General features: G+C 39.8%; 1 protein-coding gene across 6 annotated transcripts in view; it reads right to left on the reverse strand.

Annotated features, from left to right (window-relative positions):
* The window catches only part of FMN1 (formin 1), a 423,460-nt gene that overhangs the window by 398,554 nt on the left and 5,940 nt on the right, over nucleotides 1–18,966 (reverse strand). For all 6 annotated transcript variants that reach the window (XM_031002405.3, XM_055363225.2, XM_055363227.2 and 3 more), the window contains one exon: nucleotides 10,392–10,456. The gene's annotated coding sequence lies outside the window, so the exon portion shown is untranslated. The remainder of the gene's footprint in view (nucleotides 1–10,391; nucleotides 10,457–18,966) is intronic.

Genomic DNA, 18,966 nt, shown 5'->3' on the forward strand with positions numbered 1-18,966 from the left:
TGTGAACCAGATGAGGCCACTATTGAGCATATTATTTATTCTTTTGTCATCAGATTAAGTAATATTTTCTAAAGTAGATACATACTTGCATAATAAATCACTTTTCCAGTTGGATGATTCTGTAGAGATTAAGAGATCAGGATTACCAAGAATATCCTTCTCAAAAAGCCCAATACCATCAGGAGAAAGATGCATTTAGCTGCATTTATTTAAGCCAAATAAATTCATATCAAGTCTTTCTTCTAAAAACCATGTTTTGTGGACCAATAGAACTGAATGGAGAGCCCAGAAATAAATTCACATATTTACAATCAACTGATTTTTGACAAGGGCACCAAGAACATACATCAGGGAAAGGACACCCCCTTCAATATACAGTGCTGGGAAAACTGGACATCCATCTGTAGAAGAAATAAACTAGACTTGCTATATCTCTTGACATAAACAAAAAATCAACTCAAGATGGATTAAAGACTTAAACATAAGACATGAAACTAGTAGTGGAAAACATAAGGGAAACACTTCAGAACTATGGACTAGGCAAAGATTTTATGGCTAAGACCTCAAAAGCACAGGCAACAAAACCAAAAATAGACAAATGGGACTATGTTAAACTACGAAGCTTCTGCACAGCAAAGCAGAGTGAAGACACAGCCTGTTGAATGGGAGAAATATTTGCAAACTTTTCATCTGACAAGAAACAAATATACAGAATATACAGGGAACTCAAACAACTCAACAATAAAAAAAAAACAAATAAACCCGTTGAAAAATGGGCAAAGGACAAGAATATTTCTCAAAAGACATACAAACGCCCAACAGGTATATGAAAAAATGTTTGATGTCACTAATCAGGGAAATGCAAATCAAAACCACAATGAGATATCATTTTAACTCAGTTATAATGGCTAATAGCAGACAAAAAAATAACAGATGCTACTGAGAATGCAGAGAAAAGGGAACTCATACACTGTTGGTGGAAATGCAAATTAGTATAGTCATTATGGATGAAGATATCTCAAAAAAAGAAACTACCATATGATCTAGCAATTCCAATCCCACTACTAGGTATTTATCCAAAGAAAAGGAAATCATTATAAAGAAAATCAGTATAAAAAAGGGATACCTGCACCCTCATGTTTACTGCATAGCAAAAGATATGGAATCAACCTGTGTGTATAAACAGATGAGTGGATAAAGAAAATGTGGTATATACACAATGAAATACTATCTGGCCATAAAAATAATGAAATCATGTCATTTGCAACAACATGGATAGAACTGGAGGTCATTAAATAAGCCAGGCACAGAAAGACAAGTATTGCATGTTTTCAGTCATATGTGGGAGCTAAAAAATTGATATCATGTAAGTAGAGAGCAGAATTATAGTTACCAGAGACTGAGAAGGGGATGTGGAGAGAGGGGAATGAAAAGGGGTAGGTTAATGGGTACAAACATACAAATAGATAGAAGAAATAAGTTCTGATGGGCGATAGTAGAGTAACTATAGTTAACAGCAACATATTGTATATTCCAAATAGCTAGAAGAGAAGATCTGAAATGTTCCCAGCATGTAGAAATGATAATTGCTCAAGGAGACAGCTGTCCTAAATATCCTGACTTAATCATTACACATTCTATGTATGTAACAAAATGTCACCATGTATCCTATAAATAAGTACAAATATTATATGTCGATTAAAAAACATGTTTTGGAACATTAAATGTTTCAGGAAATGCCAACATTTATAATATAAGTAACTTCAGGGCATGGAAATTTAATTCCAGCAACGGTTCTTGGAATTTAATTATTAATGGAGGAAAAATGAGCTATGGGTTTTTTTTTAAATCTTGATGTTGGGAGGTAGGATACAACATTTCCCTGTTTCTTTTCTTCAGTCTTAATTTCCTTCCCAGACCCAAAATCTCATTACTGCAGCTACAGTTAGTTCTTGCTCAATCTAAGATGTTTCAAAGAAAATATGTAAAATGCTATTCACAAATGCAATTAGAAATGTGATCACTTATACAACTGTGTGTACATATCACTAACCGCCATTATAATGTACAGCCATGAACAGTATTTCAAACACAATGATTCGAATTAAAGAAATGTGTTTTTGGCCGGGCGCGGTGGCTCACGCCTGTAATCCCAGCACTTTGGGAGGCCGAGGCGGGCGGATCATGAGGTCAGGAGATCGAGACCATCCTGGCTAACACAGTGAAACCCCGCCTCTACTAAAAATACAAAAAATTAGCCGGGCGTGGTGTCGGGCGCCTGTGGTCCCAGCTACTCGGGAGGCTGAGGCAGGACAATGGCGTGAACCTGGAAGGCGGAGCTTGCAGTGAGCCGAGATTGCGCCACTCCACTCCAGACTGGGTGACAGAGCGAGACTCCGTCTCAAAAAAAAGAAAGAAAGAAAGAAAGAAAGAAATGTGTTTTCTATTTAAGACACTTATAGATTTTATGGTATTAATGAAAATTTGATGTAATTACTAAAGTACTAAGAGGTGGAATGGGTGGACTTTTGTTTAAATGATCAACCCACATACTAAATGGAGGTTCCATGATAAAGTTAAGCAGAGACCATTGGTATACTCAGTTATCTGGAAGAGGAATAGCAAGATGAAAAAAGGTACCACACATGCGGTGAGAGTGTTATGTGGCTCTTCATGAGTGATGGGTACAGCCATCTGCACAGGGAGGAGCAACTTAGTCACCAAGGGATGGGACAGAAATGGGAAGAAGTGTAGGATACTGACACTGGTTATGTGGTTTGACACAGAGTTGGAAATTCTTTATTTTTCAGCTCCTTTAACCCCAGCAATTTAACTTCTGCCTCATAAGGTTGTTACCTTCACTTTATGGATCATAAATGGATTCACAAGAGGTTCAGGAGAAGGAAGTGGCAGAGCTGGGCTTCAACACAAGGTCAATGTAGTCCCAAAGTCAATAGTCCTCTAAGTATAGCACACTGAGTAGAGACTAAAGACTGTCAATATTCTAGCTTATCAGAAAGTGTTTTTAAAAATAGAAAAAAAGAAAAGAGAAAGCACAGGATTTCAGTAATGTTGCAGAAAATATGAAGGATAATGAATCAAAGAATGTGACTTTAGGAAGAAGAGAATAGGGAAGGGAGTGAGAGGGAGGCAACTGTTAGAAAGCACGCACTAAGTACAAGATTGATCTTGCCAGAGGTTTTCTAATACAAGGGCAATACCATATATCCCACAGAACAATGATGGAGCAGCTGAAGAACCTCATAATAAAGTTGTTGTATATCAGGGTGACCCCTGTACCTGACCCCAATCTGAGATATCCAGTCTATTTCTTTGTGAAACTGATGAATAAGGAATCCTTTATAGGTTTATTACACAACTAGATAGGCAGGGAGACAGTTTTGAGATTGGAAGTACAAGGAGGAGGACATAATTGGTTACAAGAACCTGGGGAAAGAGGGGAAGTTGTCAGTAAGGTGGATGAGGTGAGAGAGAAAGATAAAGACAATGAAGAAAAACAGTATCTGGCTCAGACAGAAGAAAGAAGGTAGAAGTTTCTTAGTGTTTGTAAAAAACTTTATGAGACCACGAAACCAAGCAGTGCTGCTTCAGGGCCCAGGTGAGAAAGCATGCTTGGTGTTAGAGAAGGGACCATTCTCCCCCATGCCCCATCTACTTCATTCCCTAAGAACTCAAAATGGTCATTGGAAAAGTCTGCTGTAACCAGCATAGCACCATTTTAATGCAGGGCACCAGAGGCCAGAACAAGATGCTGTGAGGAGGAGGATAGAGGAAAATATGATTGGTCCAATTGGTGAGCACAAATGAAACTTCAGGAAATAGGCCAGGCATGGTGGCTCACACCTGTAATCCCAGCACTTTGGGAGGCCAAGGCGGGCAGATCACCTGAGGTCAGGAGTTCCAGATCAGCCTGGACAACATGGTGAAACCCTGTCTCTACTAAAAATACAAAAATTAGCCAGGCGTGGTGGCAGGTGCCTGTTATCCCAACTACTTGGGAGGCTGAGGCAGGAGAATCGCTTGAACCCAGGAGGTGGAGGTTGCAGTGAGCCAAAATTGCGCCACTGCACTCCAGCCTGGGCAGCAAGCCTCTGTCTCAAATAAAAAATTAAAAAAAAAAAAAAGAAAGAAAGAAAGAAAGAAACTTCAGGAAATAACTGAAGGAGCTTTTAAGAGGTCAATTAAATCCTATGTAAACAGGAAAGAACTAAGGTTCAATATAATATTATTATTATTAATGTGGCCTCACTGGAACCTATAAACAACAATTTCTGGGTTATTAAGCTTATAGAGGATGAAGAAGGAGTAAGTGGCACAGAAAAGGATATAAAAAAGAAGAAGCTCAATGAAAAATATTTTCTTTTCCCAAAGAAAAGAAAAGAAAAAACATCCAAATGAAATGGGTTTCTTTGGAAGGTTTGCTATCATTGAACATTTTCAAGTGCATGTTGATGACTACTTGACAGAAATTCTAAGGAAATTCTGTTTCCACAGACCTGTAAGTCCTTCTTAATACCTCCCCCTCTCAGATTCCAATCCATTACTAGATGCGATTGATTTTACCTCTGTGTGAAAGACCACATGCTTGGATGAGTTGGCCTTCAGAACCGCTTCCATTCTGAGCCAGTATTTTGTGTACATTATGTTATACAATCTTCTTGGAAAGGCAGAGAATGTTTGCTCTCTTAAGCTATATTCCATAATACTCCAAATCATAAATTTTTTGTTTCAAATACAAAGTAGACCCCAATCATCAACTTTTTTTTGATTCAGTTAATTAGACAATTCCTTAGCACACATAATTTGACCCACTGATACTTAAGGGATCAATCAAGTGTTTCTAGCCCCAATACTAGCCATTATATTCTTGAGAGCATAGGATCATATTCAGCATATATGATGTAGTTTTCCATGTTGCCAACTCCCATACTGTGAATATTACCAACAACAAGATCCCTGTGTAACCCATATTTAGACTTATAGAATAGCGGGACAATCAGAAATCTTTCCGCATTCCACACTTGAGTGTTTCCAACAAGCCAAGTGCAATGGTTCCATTACATCAGGATTTCTTTTTCAAATCTGGGTGCCAACCCACAGGGCTAGATAGGGAATTTGTTACACTGAGAACTTTTAGAAAGAATTTTTCTTATCACATCTGCTTTAAATAGTAAAACTAGTTTCCTTTCAGAGGAGGAAACGATTTTTTTTTTTTTTTTTTTAGACAGGGTCTCACCCAGGCTGGAAGGTGGAGTGCAGTGGCATGATCATGGCTCACTGCAGCCTTGACATCCGGGGCTCAAGCAATCCTCCCACCTCAGGCTCCCAAGTAGCTGGGACTACAGGGGCATACCACAATGCTCAGCTGATTTGTTTTTTGTTTGTTTGGTTGGTTGGTTGTTTTTGTTTGTTTGTTTTTATTCTTGTTTTTTACAGCCAGGGTTTTGCCATGTTGCCCAGGCTGGGGTCAAATTCCTGGGCTCAAGTGACCCGCCTGCCTTGGCCTCCCAAAGTGCTAGGATTACAGGCATAAGCCACCATGCCCAACCTGAAGGAATTATTCTTTAAGAGCTAGGATTTCAATTATGGAGACTTCCTAGGTTATTTCAAGGGAAAGAATTGACATTCTGGAAGAAAACCTCCTCACTCTTCTAAGTTTTACCATCTATTTTCTTCTTTCACTACCTCTATTTTGAAAGAAATTCAAGAAGGTAGGGAGCCCCTATTTCTCTATATCTCTTCCCATTTCCTTTGCTTTTAAATAAAGAAATGAATCTTCAAAAACTAAGCTTAGAACACTTTACACAGTGTGGGCTATATATTTTCTGGCCTGACAACTGCTAGGTATGGCCTCAGTGAAGTCAAAATTTAGTGCCCATTAAAGCAGAGAAAGCTGAAAAACAGCACTCTTCCCATCCCACACACACACTTAGAAGAACTTTTCACATGTATGCCAAAATCATCCAAGAAATCCTCACCCATATATTGTTCCCTTCAAATAAAGGGTTCTGCCCCAGTCAAATATTTTTTATTATTGTCAAAGTTGAACTGAGGCTACAATGCCTCAAAATTCCATAATGCCTCATACTTTCTTAAGAAACCTCACATACATAATTTTATTTAAATAAGCAATTTATCCGAATATTGTAGCAAGATCAATATGTGAAGACGTGAGACATGTGAATTTTGCTGAAGAAAGTTTGAGAGAAATAGTCAGTTAGAGGGCCCCAAAGCAAATGGTACATTTTCCTTTTAAAAATCATTCCTGAGGCCCCCCAGGTGCAGTATCTCATGCCTATAATCCCAGCACTTTGGGAGGCCAAGGAGGGTGGATCAAGACGTCAGGAGTGTAAGACCAGCCTGGCCAACATGGTGAAACCCTGTATCTTCTGAAAATACAAAAGTTAGCTCGGCATAGTAGCACATGCCTGTAATCCCAGCACTTTGGGAGGCCAAGGCAGGCAGATCACAAGGTCAGGAGTTAGAGACCAGCCTGGCCAAGACAGTAAAACCCTGTCTCTACTAAAAATGCAAAAATTAGCCAGGCTTGTTGGCAGGCGCCTATAGTCCCAGCTACTTGGGAGGCTGAGACAGGAGAATTGCTTGAACCCGGGAGGCAAAGGTTGCAGTGAGACAAGATCACGCCACTGCACTCCAGCCTGGGCAACAGAGTGAGACCCTGTCTCAAAAAAAAAAAAAAAAAATCATTCCTGGAGTTCCCACTACTTGTCAGACATTTTCCTCCACACTATTTCACATGGATAATTTGTCTTTAAGCACCTCTAACCAGCCTCTTTATATTTCCTTTCTTCTCACTTGTAATACTTTCTCTTTCCTGTCCCTATAAAAATTCACTCAATTCACTCTAAAAATATGACTAGATACAAATCATTTCATTCTTGACTATATATGTTAGCCTTCACAGGAAGATTATCATTTTCAGGGTCACCCTGTCAGTGGAGAATGACAGGTTGTGAAGTCAATTAAAGGAATCCAGCTTCACTTAAATAGAAGTATTAATATGGTCAGGGGTCTTCGCAGATGGCAAAGTCCTAATGCTTCTACCTGCAGCTAAGACACTGCTTAAGAACATCAAGAGTGTTTCTATGCTTTGGTTCTCAAGCAAAAGATGAAGGAACAGTCTATGCCTTTAAATAATTAAGATAATTACTGCTGCTTAGTGATCACTCACCACGTACTGGCCACTCTTCCAAGGGCTTTACCTGTTTTAACACATTGATTTTTACGGAAAAGCCTATGAAGTAGGTACTATTATTATCTCCATTTACAAGGAAGAAGCTGAGGCCCAGGAGGGTAACTTGTCCAGGGTCACACAGCTAGTAAGCTGCTGAGCTGCAATTTGAACCCAGGTGCTTTGACCCAGAGCCCTGGCTCTTGAAATTCCTTACAGGACTGATTGGGGACAACAGGTCTCATTCAGAAAACAGGCCTACTCGTTTACTAATTCCTCTTCTTTAAGTCATAGAATATGGAGCACTCACAGCATGTACAACTGGTCTAAGACTGATCAATCTTCACCTGAGATGGTTTCTACCAGGGCAGGGCAAACTAAGAAAAAAGCAGTGTCAGAAGGCTTGGACTCAAGTCCAGCTTTGCCAATTACTAACAGTACTCTTGTGCAAGTCACTTAACCTCATTGCACCTCAGTGTCCTCATCTGTAAAAAGGCCTTTTGTTCTCCCTACTTGCAGTGCAATTCCATAGTCCCCCCTGCAAAGAAATGAAACCCACTCACCAAATTACTTTTCTAGGTAGACAGTAAATTCAGGGCACAAATAGGATCAGAACCCAGATTTCCAGAGCCAAAAGAGATACCACAAGACAGTAAGGGGTGAAAACAGGCAAAGGAAATGGTGTAAGAAATTTAGATATGAGAAGGCTGGGTGCAGTGGTTCATGCCTGTAATCCCAGCACTTTGGGAGGCTGAGGCGCATGGATCACATGAGGTCAGGAGTTCGAGACCAGCCAGACCAACATGGTGAAACCCTGTCTCTATTAAAAATACAAAAAAAATTAGCCGGGCATGGTGGTGCATGCCTGTAATCCCAGCTACTTGGGAGGCTGAGGCAGGAGAATTGCTTGAACCCAGGAGGCAGAGGTTGCAGTGAGCCGAGATTGTGCCATTGGACTCCAGCCTGGGCAACGAGAGCGAAACTCTGTCTCAAAAAAGAAAAGAAATGTAAATATGAGGCAGGTATGGGCAGGAAGAAGCCAATCCTTCATCAGGAGTATGAAAACTAGAAAAAAAGCAAATGAAGTGTCAAAAATAAATAACAGCACTGAATGTAAAAAAATTTAAATGAATGAAAAAGGAATGAACTAATCAATGCATGTTATTTCCACTTCTATTCTAGAAGAACATTCACTGTTAGCTTAAATGAGACCCAGGACACAGTCACCGCTTCACTCCAGCACTTCCAAGGTTTTTCTTTCTGCTTTGATCCAAACGCTATTTGCACTTAACATGTACCATCTGAGGAGGTGCCTTTAATCACTCCCTCCTGGCCTGTGTATAAAGGCAAAAATTTTCAACTTGAGACTGTCTTGGGCTTTTATCTGCCAGTCTCAACGGTTTATGATGTCTCCATATCCTGCTCTCGGTCTCAAGTCTGTTTAGCTACCTCTGTTAGATTGTTTTGTCCAATCCTAACCATGCCCGTGAACTTACACTTTTGGTTTCCTTGAGGCCTATTCCTCATAGTCTTGAAGGCAAGGGTTTCCCTCCCTCCTTAACCCCAGCACAGCTTTAGGACTATACTGGCTCGGTTAAAATCCCAGCTCTTCCACTTAGCACATTACATAGTTATGTAATCTTTGTGAGCCTTAATTTCTAATCCCTAAAGTTAGTCAATACTTGATAGATATACTGGCATTCAGAATACAGTGACTGGTACATAGTAAGTACTATATAAGTAATTGCTACTATTATGTGCTGCAGACCCTCATTATTCAAGAATAGAATCCCAATACACCCTGCCTTCTACTGGCAATGAACTTTTGCAATGTATTGTTCCTATCTGATTAAAGCCTCTCTAAAGGGAAGACTGTCATTGTCACCATCTTTGTATTCCCTTCAGTACATAAAACATGACACATATTCAGTAAATAGTGGATTAAAATGTAATTATCTAAAGATACAAATCCAACCTGCGTCTCTGCCTGAAAATCCAAGCATATTATTATTTGTAGCCAGCAATAATGATTAATGACAGCTTGATCTTTACTTTCCAATAAACACAACAATTAAAGTAGACAATGAAATCATAATTAGGAACAAAATTGGCTTTCCACCATTAGAACATATATCAACGAGAGAAAAATATGAAAAGTATAAAAATTCAATAGGAGAATAACAGAATAAATTGATACCAAACTTTCCATTAAAAATCAAATTTAAATGGCAGTAGGAAATGTGAAAAGTAAAGAAAAAAAATTTTAATGCTCTCAGATACTAAACAAGGGAAAAAAATGGATCTATGAAATGTTGATCCATCCCTGATAGAAAAATGAAAGGTATGATTTCAGGATTCTAACATAAACTGAAAAAAATATATTTTTGCTCTTCCTTTTGCCTGAACTGCCCCAGAATCTTTATGACTCAATCTGGGGGTACCTTTAGATATGTGCTCAAATGATGCCTCATTAGAAAGGCTTCCTTGGTCACCCAATTTAAAATAGTGCCTACAGCCACCGTCACTGTTGAGTCCCTTTCCCTGAGGCATCTGTCTCCATGGAACTTGTCATCTGCCATATTATATTTCTATTGGTTACATTCTGTCTCCCCTACAACTATAGAATGTAACTGTCATGAAAAGAGTTTTGTTCACTGCCATGTCCTATGTTTCAGAGATTAACTAGAAAATCATGGGTGATCAATAAAAATCTGTCCATTGAGTGAATCACTTATTAATACAAATATTAACAAATATATATGGAAAGTGTTTAAAATAGTGCCTGGCACATAGTGGGCCCAGTTAGCTATTTTTAATAGGACTAGAAATAGTAGCATTCCTTCCTTGCTTCTTTTTGATTGATTGGTAAGAAAAGTCTTCTGCCTCGAGTGACTAGAAAAAAGTAGGAAGCCTTAGATAAGTAAGGAGCTGGGAGGCAGCTTTGAAATCAGGAGCGTAAATACTTACTTTATTTAGGGGACACCTGGAATTTACTAATCTGCTCTGTAGTACAGCATGGGCAAAGAGCAGCTTTAGTGGAATTAACATAACAATGTGGGAGGAAAAACAAGGCAGGAATCAGAACCCTGTGGGTGAAAACATTGCACAGAAGCCCAGGGCCAGAGCACAGCGTGTCAGTGAACAGAAGCTGCTGCCATGATTTAGTCCACCTTCTTACCTAGATCAGCCTTCGCTTGGGCAGGGTCCAGATGCGGAGATGTGAAAAACGTGATGCCACCAGGCCTGTGTAAAAAAAAAAAAAAAAATCAAGGCTCACCTGAAGTAATTTGCACATTAGGTGTGTATGTGTTACTGTATTTCTTATATATATTAGGTGGCTAATTTAAAGGGGCTTTCAGAAATTGGGGATCACAATGCTGACCCTTTAAGGTCTTCTGGAGTAAGTCTAGGGAACAGACGATCCTTCCTCTTCCATGAGATAACCCTAATCTCCCACCTAAACTACTGCCTAGCATAGGGTAACCAACCATGCTGGATTGCTTATGATTGAAGAGTTTCCAGGATTCAGACATTTCAGTGCTGAAACCAGCAAAGTTGCAGGCAAGCCAGTACCAGTTGGCCATCCTGTATCCTTGTAAGCCTGCGTATGCTCATCTACTTAGTGTTCACACTGCAATGAGAACAATCATTTAAAACAAATCTGGCCACATCGTGCCTCAGCTAGTCACACACAGCCAGATCCCTTCAGAGGCTCTCCTGCTGCCTTTTTTTTTTTTTTTTTTTTTTTAAAGACAGAGTCTCACTCTGGTTGCCCAGACTGAAGTGCAGTGGTATGATCACGGCTCACTGCAACCTCCGCCTCCAGGGTTTCAGCCATTCATCTGCCTCAGCCTCCTGAGTAGTTGGGATTACAGGCCAAGTGCTACCACGCTTAGCTAATTTTGGTACTTTTAGTAAAGAGGGGGCTTCACCATGTTGTCCAGGCTTGTCTTGAACTCCTGACCTCAAGTGATCCATCAGCCTTGGCCTCCCAAAGTGCTGGGATTACAGGCATGAGCCACCATGCCCGGCCTCTCGTGCTCTTAAGACAGATTTTAGCCCTTATCATGGCCTGAAAGGCTCCGTGTGGTCGGGCCCCTATTGATTTTTCCAGCTTAATTTTTGCATCACACCCCAGCCAGTTTCCTTTTGGGGGCTCACATGAGGCCACTCCCTTCTGCTATAAGGGTTCCTTGCATGATGTTCCTCCTGCGTGGAATATGATACCCATCTCTCTTTCACATAGTTTTACTTCTAAAAATTTTTCAAATCATTTTACTCCTAAACTGTTTTCATATAGTAGCTCCATAACTGTCACTTTTTCTGAGATGTCTCTCCTGCCTCTTCCGAGCAGACAAATCCTCTTCCATGCCCTTTGGGAGCTGCAGCCACTGCTGTTGGCGCCCACCATATACTCTTGACATGACCTCCACACACAAAAGCTGCTCGCTGCAAACACCTGTGACTTTCTGTCCGATGGCTTTTTTACTGGACGTGGAAGCACCTTCCCCAGCACACAGGATGGTATCAGATGAGATTAGAGCAACAGGTAGGAGTCAGATCAGGGAGACTTTCGGGGCTGTGATATAGAGTCCAAATTTTATTCTAAGTTCAATGGAAAGTTATTGGAGAGTTTTGCACTGGGGAGAGACAAGATCTGATTATATTCTTTTCTTTTTTCTTTTTTTTTTTTTGAGATGGAGTTTCCCTCTAGTTGCTCAGGCTGGAGTGCAATGGCATGATCTCAGCTCACTGCAACCTCTGCCTCTCAGGTTAAAGCGATTCTCCTTCCTCAGCCTCCTGAGTAGCTGGGATTACAGATGCCTGCCACCACGCCTGGTTAATTTTTTGTATTTTTAGTAGAGACGGGGTTTTACCATGTTGGCCAGGCTGCTCTCGAACTCCTGACCTCAGGTGATCTACCTGCCTCGGCCTCCCAAAGTGCTGGGATTACAGGCATAAGCCACCATACCCGGCCCGTGATTATATTCTTAAAAGGTCACTCAGACTGCTATATGGAAAATAGATTGTGAAAGGAAGGATACATCTGGAAGCAGAGAGAAGCCAGTCGGGAGCTTAGTGTGGTAGCCAAGATTATTTTTCTAGCTGGAATCATTGGAAGTACAACTGAAAGCATAATAAAAAGTGGCTTTTTGTAACAGCAGCAGGAGCCTTCAAGTCTAGGGTCAGCTAAGAAAGCAACTTACCTGAGAGGTCCTCTGAAGTCTGGCTCATTCAAGTGGGTTCTTAGAAATGGGTGAAAATCTTACTCTTCTCATGCATAAAGCAGGGATAATGAAAAAAATGTTTGAGAAACACTGTTCTAGAATCTCAGGCAGGCTGTAGGCTCATTTTTAGGGCCATCCATTACTCTTAAGCTGGCCTGGAATGGCCCCTGGCCTCCTGGACTAATAGCCCTAGGCCTGCCCTATCACCTCACATTTCTTGGGCTCTGTACAGACACTGACTAATTCACCTACTCAGTGGGAAGATGGTCCAGTAAGATAAGATGGTCTATTTTCAAGTCAGCCTCTCTAAACACAGATACTCCTGTTTGGACACCCTTGAGGTATACAAGTGAAGGAAGGAAGTGTTAGGAGTTACATAGGGTAATGCAGATACCATGCAACTCAGCGGGATCTCTCCTTCCAGGTTTCATGCTTCTCTTTCTGCCCAGGCACCATCTACCTCTCACCGGATGAATTCCTATGTGTTCAACAGAGCCCAACCACAAATGTCACCCACCCTGGAAATCCAGGAGGAAAAAAAAGTATTCCTTTTTTTGAGCATCCAAGGCACTCTATAAAAATAGCATTAACAGCTACTATTACTTGAGCACTTGTGGCAGGCATTATGATAAACATTTTGCCTGAATTATTTCATTTAATTTCCCCATTGTTAACCCCTTTTTACAGACAGGAAACTGGGGCTTAGAGCAGCAAAGGGGTTTGCTCAGTGTCAGAAAACTAATAAATGGTAGAATGAAGATTCAATACCAAGCAGCCTCTTCCCCTCTAGACCTTAAATACACTGTCCTATGACTTACACCACTGTGTTATAATCAGCAGTTCACGTGCCTCTTTCCTCTATTACTTCCACCATAAATGACCAAGGCCTGCTGTCATGAAAAGAGAATGACTTTTACAATCAAACCCTGTTGTATAACTTTAGAATATTACTTACTGAGACTCAGCTTCCTCATTTATAAAATGGAGAAAACAAATGCCTACCTAATAGGTTGTTGTCAAGATAAAATTAGATAGAACTTTTAATGCACTTACCACAGTAAGTGGCACATAAATGCTCATTCAATTAAACAAGTATTATTTGAGGGCCTGTGGAATGCCAGTCTTTACGATGGACACTGAGGATAGAGAAATACCAAAATGTCTCTCATGGAGCTAACACATGAGAAATTTAATATATGTTGATTGCTCTTAATTCTTGAGGACAGAGACTGTGTGTTACTCAACATCGAATTTCTATAGTTCAATCATGCCTAACACCGAGTAGACACTCAATAACATTTTAGTGAATTAGTAATAATGGGTTACATAATTTCATACACCCAAAGTAGTGGGGATTATGAATGACTGTTTCAAATTGGTGGGTTGACATTTATCAAACAGTAGGAAGAATTGAAAGCAAAGTAGAAAAATAGCATACCCAGAGGTTGTATGCACTAAATTCATTTAAGCATAGAGTTACTACCAAATAACTTTCAAAATATTCTCAGGACAAAATGGAATGTTACAACCTGAATAATATACAAATAATAACACATCTAATACTCAGGAGGTGGGGAGAAAAGGTGGGGAGGATGTTTCAAAAGTGTTACTCTTTCAAGAAAGAAAGTCAATTGATACTGTCTAAAGAAGACACTAATTTATAAAAACAGCAATATAATCACAATGACTTTAACTTCATGATTTTTTTTTGGCCAGAGAAATTTTTAAAAAATATATGTATCTCAAGGATATATCCTGAAATAAGGTAAACTTATTGGTTTGACCATTCTTTTAGTTTCAATTCAGTTTATTTTTATTGCTTGAAATTCAAGAAAAACTAATGTACTGTTTTTGTTATAAACAGCATCTCTATTCATTTTTATAAAAGCATTTCTACCTAAATATCCATGCAGGTAGATTCATAGAGAGACAGACAGACAGCTGTCTGAAATGATATTACCTAAGGTTAACAATTGGAATGATAGTATTTGAGATTTTTAAAATTTATCTTTGTAACATGATGCATTATATGAATTCTTGAAATCAACATACATCATTTTTTAAAAAAGTATTTCCTACTCTTTCTAAAGAACAAATATGGCAAGATATAGTTAATTCTTCCTGGTAGGAATATAGATCATTGTTATTTTCTTCTTTTCTACATTTCAAAAATGATTTAAAAAAATTTATATCAGACTGTACATCCATAAGTAAATTTCTTCCCTTTTAATTTAGATCTTTTTTTTTTTCCCTGAGACAGAATCACACTCCTTCACCCAGGCTGAAATGCAGTGGCACAGTCTCAGCTCACTGCAACCTCCGCCTCCCGGGTTCAAGCAATTCTTGTGCCTCAGCCTCTCAAGCAGCTGGGATTACAGGCAGGCGCCACCACACTCAGCTAATTTTCATATTTTTAGTAGAGATGGGTTTACGCCATGTTGGCCAGGCTGGTCTCAAACTCCTGACCTCAAGTGATCTGCCCACCTCGGCCTCCCAAAATGCTGGGATTACAGGTAAGAACCACCGCGCCCAGCTATAATTTAGACCTTTTTTTACTTATGTTGCAAATCGTATCCTTAAAATTACTTGAGAATCCAGTTTACAAAGCGGAAAAGACTGTATTCTTTTGAATGCTCTTTATAAATGTAATCCACTTAAGTAAATAAAGAGCTGATGAATATGCTACGTTATATGTGTGCTTATATTGTTAAAGGTTTTTACATGAAGAGAGATTATGAAAAGCTTCACGATATCAGACTATGTCTAATGGGGTCATTAAGTTCAGGATTTTCAAACTAAGTGGATTTCCTTGTCCTTCTTGTTTAAAGCATGATTATTGAATGTTAGCATCTGCTTGCTGTGGTAAGTGACAAACTAGAGCAATCCAGTTCTTACCCCCAGGTTAAGAACAATAATTTAAAATACACAACAGTTGCATAGTTGTAATGTTTTGGAGGTTGTCAATAAAATACCTGAGCCACCTGTTTAGGTGCCATGGCAATATCTTTTTTCATTTATTTGGGAAAAGTTTGGGAGAAAAGTTGGTAGTCCTATTGGTTCCTTAAAATAATTCAAGGAATCTATTGTTTCCTGTAGAAATTCAGTATTCTCTGGGTTTTGTATTATTATATTAATATTACAGAAGGTGTTTTCTATTTGAGTAAAACACTGCCTGTGAAAATTTTAATTACCGTTAATTCCAATTTAGAGAATAGAAAGTAAATTATTGTTTCCTTTACTTTTTAGAAAAGTCTTATTTCAATGAAAATTTGTAGTAATTGTTTTTTTAATAAAGTAAGAATTTTTTTTTTTTTTTTTTTTTTTTTTTTTTTTTTTACACAGAGTTTCACTCTTGTTGCCCAGACTGGAGTGCAGTGGCATGATCTTGGCTCACTGCAACCTCTGCCTTCCAGGTTCAAGCGATTCTCCTGCCTCAGCCTCCCAGTTAGCTGGGATTACAGGCACGTGCCACCACACCCAGCTAATTTTGTATTTTTAGTAGAGACAGGGTTTCACCATGTTGGCCAGGCTGGTCTCGAACTCCTGACCTCAGGTGATCCTCTCACCTTGGCCTCCCAAAGAGCTGGGATTATAGGCATGAGCCCCTGTGCCTGGTCAGGAAGAAGTTTTTTATAAATTATATTCATGAAATGCTTTCATGCCTATTGAATTCTATAAAAATGCAGGTTGGAATTTCTAGTCTATGAGTTAATAATAGTCATAGGGAAAATGATGGAATCTTAGATTTAAAGAAAACTTAGACATTATTCATCTCATCCCACCTCCTTCCCAAGGCTGGGCCCTCTCCTTCAATGCAACCTTTGTGAATGGTTCTCCGGTCTCACCTTGAGCTCTTCTATTGCAAAGAGTTCTGTGCCCCAAAAGGAAGCCTCATGGCCTTCCAGACAGCTCTAAATGTAAAAAAAAAACAAAACTCTCCTTTTCTAAGTCAAAATCTATTTCCATTCATTTATTTTCATTGGTGCTTTTTGCTCACTTCCAGAGCTGCAGTGAGTATATCCAACTCCTTTCCTGCCCAATGGCCCTTTAAACACCTGACCGCCAATCATGTTTCCTGAGACACTTTCTCATGCTGAGTAAACCATCCCAGGCCCTTCAGCAAGCCCTCAAATAGAAAAGTGTTTAGCCTCGAAAATCCTACATATTTCTGACTGTTCTCTAGTTTATCAGTGACCCTGCTACGAAGCAGTGCTGACAGTTTTAAATGTTCCTCAGAAAAAAATAAAAGTGAAAGTTTTGCCAGGATCACAAATACAGCTCTTGCAACTGTCACTTTAAATTATTAGAAAAACACATCTTAAATAGCCAGATTCTATCTTACTATCTCTTCACCTATTTTAAGTTTCAGTTTCCTCTTCATCATGTTTTTCTTTCTTTGCAAATTTGAAGACCATTCTTAAGTTTCTCTTGGTTGCGAGCAAATGAAACTGATTTTGACTACCTTAAGCAAAAAGAGAAGCATATTGAATCTCATGAAATTCGTGGGCAGTTTCATAAAATCAGAGAAAGAGTAGAAAGGCCAAGAGTTGGAAGAAGAGAAAGCAGAGGCTTCCAGTGGCCCTCCTGCATCAGGCTCACAGGTATCTCCCTGGAGCACTTCTCTTACTGTGACTTAACTCCAGTGACTCTTAGTCAATGCAATCCTTCAACCCAAAACTCCAGTTTTGGGAAGACATTCCATCTGGCCCACCTTGGATCAGATTTCCAGATCCCTGGTTTAACTAGTCCTGGCCAGGAACAGAGTCATGTCTACAGGGACCCCACACCTATATATTGGGGTCATTCCCAGAGAAAAGAAAGTAGATGTGAAAAAGGCAGACATCCCCAATTGCTGTACTTCTAAAAAAAGTAATATTCAGAAACACGGATATTAATCTATGTTTACTTTTATTTCTCCTTGTATTTTCCCCTTTGCTTAACCCCCATAAGGCAGGTATTAGAATTGGAATTCATTGCATCAGGAGAGGTATGTGGTAAGGAGAAAAAGATAAATAGCCTGTGATTATTCCTAGATTGTGTTTCTCAAAATTCTAAACTCTTAGAACACAGGGAATTTCTTGAAGCATGTAAAAAGGAGTGAGATTTATCAACACAAAGAGTCCTGAAGAACCCTGAAAAAAGAATTATCTCCCCAGGGCTGTTGGGAAAGGAAGGCAAGAGGCTTGTGGATGCTGGAGGAAGGACACCCAGGCCCTACTTCCTGGCAGTGTCCCCAGAGAGGTCACAAGACCCTAGAGCCCTGCGTGCTATATCTAGGTAAGTAGGAACCATAGGAAATGTCAACAAAAGAATTCTGTGGGTCAAGCTCCAGTTGGACACAGCCACAGATGACTCCAACTGAGAGAGCTGGGAGAGCAGAATTACTGGGTGCTACAGAGTAACCCATGCATTCTGATGCCTCAATGACCAGAAGGTCCCTCTTCCCATGCCGTGGCACTGTCAGTCCCCTGGAACCTTGACACAACTCTGGGGGGTGGTATAATACTGAGAAGGACTGACGTTAAGTTTTCCACTTTTCCAGAAAGAAAAGGCTTGAAATAGAAATGAACATGGTTTCTAAAAAATAAAGAGATAATTTTCATATACCTGTCTTTGTAGATGGAGACTCTTATCTGCAAGGCTTGAATGAAAATGACAGGAGCAAAATGAAAATTGAGTAGTTCTGCTTCCTTGCTCTCTGTGAATTTGGCCCATCTTTTTCAAGCAGCTGGATTTGTACATCATGCACTGATTGAAATGCTAAAAGCCCTCTTTTTAAAAAGTCAACTTTGGCTGGGCACGGTGGCTCATGCCTGTAATCCCAGCACTTTGGGAGGCCGAGGCGGGCGGATCACAAGGTCAGGAGTTCGAGACCAGCCTGGCCAAGATGGTGAAACCCTGTCTCTACTAAAAATGCAAAAAAAAAAATCAGCCAGGTGTGGTGGCGCACGCCTGTGATCCTAGCTACTCAGGAAGCTGACGCAGGAGAATTGCTTGAACCCAGGAGGCGGAGGTTGCGTTGAGCCAAGATCATGCTGCTGCACTCCAGCCTGGGCGACAGAGGGAGACTTTGTCTCAAAAAAAAAAGTCGAGTTAGCATTTTTTTCAAATCCTGTTGTTATTCATGACCTTAGTGTTCCTGAAGCTGTTGCCCTGGGTCCATGTCATACCTTTCTATACATAGTCTTAGACTATATCTCCCTTTCCTCTCTTCTGTGTGTTTCTTCCTTCTTAGATGTGGTTCAGGCAGAAGCTCCCTGCACAACTACTTTGGAGTCTTCAGCTATGTCTCCCTTTTGCTTTATCATTTGCCAAGTTTGTGACTATGATATCAGAATTTTGTTTTTCTTAATAAATTCTGTTAAGTTCCTGAATTTAGCTAATGGTGCTGCAATGTGGCAGCTATTGATACATTTTAACAAAAGATGAAGAAAAAAAAAAAAGTCAAGACGTAGAAACTGAGTCTGAGAGTTGACTGCCTTCATTTTCGTAGGCTGCAGGGCTGTTACTTCCTAAAGAGAAGTT

Source organism: Gorilla gorilla, chromosome 16 (genome assembly GCF_029281585.2).
Source record: "Gorilla gorilla gorilla isolate KB3781 chromosome 16, NHGRI_mGorGor1-v2.1_pri, whole genome shotgun sequence".
In the NCBI taxonomy this organism is placed as follows: domain Eukaryota; kingdom Metazoa; phylum Chordata; class Mammalia; order Primates; family Hominidae; genus Gorilla; species Gorilla gorilla.